Below are 5,113 nucleotides of genomic sequence, written 5' to 3'. Positions count from 1 at the left end.
TCATATTCACATTTAAGGTTTATTATGTGGCATTAGTAATGTTGAAGGCTTAAAAGCAATTGTCCACCACTGCAGGGCACGCTTTAAACCTGCCTCCCTTGGTTTCAAGCGCTGTCGAGGGCTGGCTTGGGTCCCACACTGGATCGACTGGTAGAGCTGGATCTGACTGATGAGTTGTTACTCTTTCGCGATCCATTCGTTCACCAGTAGTTAAGCTTTATGAATCATTCGTTTACCAGTAGTGAAGCTTTTTGTGTACCTTCATGTAAAGTAATGCATCATACTGAGTTGTTACTCTTTCGCGAACCATTCGTTCACCAGTAGTTAAGCTTCATGAATCATTCGTTTACCATTAGTGAAGCTTTTTGTGTACCTTCATGTAAAGTAATGCATCATACTGAGTTGTTACTCTTTCGCGAACCATTCGTTCACCAGTAGTTAAGCTTTATGAATCATTCGTTTACCAGTAGTGAAGCTTTTTGTGTACCTTCATGTAAAGTAATGCATCATACTGAGTTGTTACTCTTTCGCGAACCATTCGTTCACCAGTAGTTAAGCTTCATGAATCATTCGTTTACCATTAGTGAAGCTTTTTGTGTACCTTCATGTAAAGTAATGCATCATACTGAGTTGTTACTCTTTCGCGAACCATTCGTTCACCAGTAGTTAAGCTTCATGAATCATTCGTTTACCAGTAGTGAAGCTTTTTGTGTACCTTCATGTAAAGTAATGCATCATACTGAGTTGTTACTCTTTCGCGAACCATTCGTTCACCAGTAGTTAAGCTTCATGAATCATTCGTTTACCAGTAGTGAAGCTTTTTGTGTACCTTCATGTAAAGTAATGCATCATACTGAGTTGTTACTCTTTCGCGAACCATTCGTTCACCAGTAGTTAAGCTTCATGAATCATTCGTTTACCATTAGTGAAGCTTTTTGTGTACCTTCATGTAAAGTAATGCATCATACTGAGTTGTTACTCTTTCGCGAACCATTCGTTCACCAGTAGTTAAGCTTCATGAATCATTCGTTTACCATTAGTGAAGCTTTTTGTGTACCTTCATGTAAAGTAATGCATCATACTGAGTTGTTACTCTTTCGCGAACCATTCGTTCACCAGTAGTTAAGCTTTATGAATCATTCGTTTACCAGTAGTGAAGCTTTTTGTGTACCTTCATGTAAAGTAATGCATCATACTGAGTTGTTACTCTTTCGCGAACCATTCGTTCACCAGTAGTTAAGCTTTATGAATCATTCGTTTACCAGTAGTGAAGCTTTTTGTGTACCTTCATGTAAAGTAATGCATCATACTGAGTTGTTACTCTTTCGCGAACCATTTGTTCACCAGTAGTTAAGCTTTTTGAACCATTCGTTTACCAGTAGCGAAGCACTTTCGGGTTAGTTATAAAACCCCAAACCACTGATGACAATGAGGGATCTACAGCCACTTTAGTTAAAAATGTATACAACATAGGGAAATATATATACATATACTGCGCTCATGACACATAATAACATATAACATAATAACAGGATAATATAGAAAATATTAACAATTTAAAACACAAACAGAAACAAAAAAGGCATTTTAAAATGTAACAAAAAAAGGCACTCTAAAAACAAAACAAAAACCAGCTCTCTTCATCTGACACGGCTGTAGCGATCCATCGCCTCTTCTGGGGTGAGGACTGAAACAAAGAAAATGATAAACATGTATTAACAGTAGTATTTTGTCAGGATGATGGTAGTGCAGTTGGTTAGGGGTTTACTAGTATTAATACTATTCTTGTATTAGGGTTATATAGTGGCAAGTTAGTTCTAAATTACATTCTAGAGTAATGAATGTACAGAGGTATAATAATAATAATTATTAAATTGTAATTTCCAGTAGTATCAAGAGTACTGTGAGTGTACTGTCTATTCAAGTAGTATTATCTGTACTCTTTAACAGTAGGTTATTATAAATCAAATGAGCACAACTAGAGAGTAAAGTGGGAGTACTGTATAGTTTAGACATGTGGTAGAATAAGTGGATTATATTGTTTAGTGTTATTTGAAAGCCATGTTCCTGCTGTAGCTTCATCCATTATGCTGCTTTGAACAGTCAGACGTGTTCAGACGTGGCTTTGATATTATAAGCAGACTTGGGACCAGCTGACCACCTAGCTCGTTAAATAAATGGGTAAGAATTGATCAATTAATCCAGCACCATGAATATAACCATAACCAAAAACTTTTTTATTTTCTACTTAGTAGACTAACTTAAAGTGGCTTAACTGACCTCAATCTAATTTATGTCATTGCTGTTCTAAGTTCCTTCCCATTCCCAAAGCACTTTCCGGTTACGATATCATGTAAAGGTAGATACTTGGTTACTGCAATGTTCAAGTACAAATGGAGTAAATATTACTAGCATCCTCTTGTCTTGGATCCCCTCTAGACACTAGCCTTCAACCAGTTAAGGTGAGCACCCTTATTTTAACATCATAAAACCAGGAAGTAGAAAAGAGGTTTAAAAGTAACACTATTATAGTGTTTTCATAGTGACGTTCATCAGTTATTAATCATTATACTGTGTACAACTACATTTCACAGTCACATGAATCTGAGTATATCTGTTAAGTATGCTTAACATTTAAAATAAAAAATTAATTACCTGCTTCCTCTGCTGCAGTTTGGCTACTGCGCTGTTCGGATTGTTCCCGCTGACTCGATGGCGCTGTAACATTTTGGAGCACAGAAAGAATGGTTGGTGTAAGGGGCTCAAAACCTTATGAAGAATATTGATGAATGCATACAGAGTGACGTTTTTGTTCATTTGAAAATTGTATGGATACCTTAAAAAAATATATATACAGTTAGTTAAGAAATAAGGGTTTTATTCACTTTGGGCAATGACATTATCCATTGTCTTTAATGTTATAATATGTAATAATAATATGTATGATCATATGTCATTTTGATTTATGACAAATCATCATCAATTCATTTGTCATGGTTCCACATGCAGTCCATTGTGTAGAAGACATGTTTGAGAGATTCAGTTGTTAACATTACATACTGTAACTATGGACTAAATTGAAAAGAAAAAAAACAGGGAGAAAGGTATTACCGTAATAGCACTATAACAGTGTAATGTAGCAGTCTTCGGGTTTTTTAGTAGTTAAAAACAACTCCAAAAACTATTCAAAGACGTGGTAACTGACTCGCCTAATTTAACATTAGATACGTGGTTGAACCGTCGGTCTTTTGACCTAGTTAAGAGTTAAACTTTTGTGTTTGACAGATGATTAAAATTTGCTTGCAACGTCGGCTATCTAGCCAGCTAGCAATCCATTGGTTAGTGACAAGGTTAGCTAGCAAGGCCAAAAAATACGTGATAGAACAGACGTGGTACGATGTCAAATTAGCTCATTTTAGGAAGCTAAGCAATGTGACCGAATCATTACACTCTCAATTAATAATGAAATAACTTTAAAGCATGTACTTACATTCTAACATGGCTGTCTCTACATGTGGAAGCTCTTCCGTGGGCTGCCTTTTTCTCTTACTCTTTCGCTGAGTCTCCATTGTCAAGTCCTTCTGCACGACCTCCTTGCCCGTCGACAGAGAGTGGGCGTGTCCGACGCATGGGGTAAAACGATCTGCGTATAACGTGCCCCCTACCCACTGTACACGTCCGTCGACGACAAGGGACGCTCCCGAATTGCATTGTGGGTCCGCATGTGCAAGACAGGAAGACGGTTTGATGCGAAGTTATCATGACCCTGCACGCTGAAGTACTCAGTCTTATTGAGGGAAGACAGACTTTTAAAAAGAAATTAAAATTGATAAAATGGCTCCAAAAGAAGAAGTTACTTAAAGCCAAAATAAAATGCAAACTCTGCAAAAAGAGCATGAAAATGAAGGAAAACGCAAACGTTGACGGACTGCAGTGGTAAGTATTCTTTTTTTGGTACGGTTTTTATCGATGACTTCCTTTGTTTACTGATATGTCATGTTATAAATTCAAGTTCAGTAACATTAATATTTATCATGAAGAAATGTGTTTTCTTCTGTAGGCAGTGCCGACGTAATAAACATAGAGGGAAAACGACGAGGAAGTCAGTGAGGTGCGGGTCACTTTTTGAGAGGAGCAAATTGTCCCTATAGACACAGTCGGCAAGCAAGGAAACGTCACTTCCGGTCAGGGCCGTGGGGGAAAACAAACCATTTTCCCCATACACACTCATGCAAAAAGGCGGTATTTTAAACCTTTGTCAAACGCTTGTCCGCTGTCATTTCTTGGTTTGAATCACTTGTATATGCTGTCAAAGGGCTATATATTAAAAAAATTATCATGATCGGGTCGATTGTTGTCCGTATATTTTTTTAAAAGTGGATCTTTCACAGTTGGTCTTCCCCCACAGCGTTGAGTCTAGGTGGGTGTTCCCTTGGTCGCCGGCTGTAGACACTCGGAGAGACAACAAATCTATATCTATATCGTAAAAACGCGGCAAGTGTTTGTCTCTTGCTGTCATGTCTTACTTTCAGTCACTTGTATGTGCTGACAAAGAGCTTTATCTTAAAAAACTTGATATAATCGGGGTCGATTGCTGTCCTTACGCTTTGAAAGAATGGATAAATGATCCTACACAATGGCCTGAAGTGTCATTCCCCGACATCTTTTGTTTTCTGATCGAGTCACCTGGTAAGGGAGTATATCACTTTTACTGACAATATGATGAATTAAACTTAACATAATCTCAGTAACTGACACTTAATGATGAATCAAATTTTACATTTCTGTACCTAATACCTGACACTTAATGCCGGCCGTGTCATCATCATCATCACCACTGATGCTATGCTATGTCACGCAGGGATTTACACACACAGCAATCTGAAAAACTACAGATCTCTGGAGGCTCATAATTTTTTTAAGTTGTCAAAGTTGTCCTCCCTCTTTATGGCTTGCAACCATTGTGTTCTCCTTTCTGGCTCCGTCACACGGTTTGGCAAGATATAAAAGCTCAGGTTGTGATTTTTAAATTTATTTGCGGTGCAAAATGGTAAACAACAACTCTTCGGCATTGTCTCTCCGAGTGTCTACAGCCGGCGACCAAGGGAACACC

General features: G+C 37.8%; 1 long non-coding RNA gene across 1 annotated transcript; it reads right to left on the bottom strand.

Annotated features, from left to right (window-relative positions):
* Window positions 1-1,374: 1,374 nt before the first annotated feature.
* Window positions 1,375-4,050, bottom strand: LOC311365040. The gene is made up of 3 exons (XR_014639338.1): window positions 3,491-4,050; window positions 2,656-2,718; window positions 1,375-1,687 (listed from the first exon to the last, which is right to left on the bottom strand). It is a non-coding gene; the product is annotated as an uncharacterized lncRNA (long non-coding RNA).
* Between the last annotated feature and the right edge of the window lie 1,063 nt (window positions 4,051-5,113).

This window comes from Micromesistius poutassou (genome assembly GCF_964030765.1).
Source record: "Micromesistius poutassou genome assembly, chromosome: 20".
In the NCBI taxonomy this organism is placed as follows: Eukaryota; Metazoa; Chordata; class Actinopteri; order Gadiformes; family Gadidae; genus Micromesistius; species Micromesistius poutassou.
The sequence above is the reverse complement of the archived record's forward strand: the minus strand, read 5'-3'. Positions and strand labels throughout refer to the sequence as shown.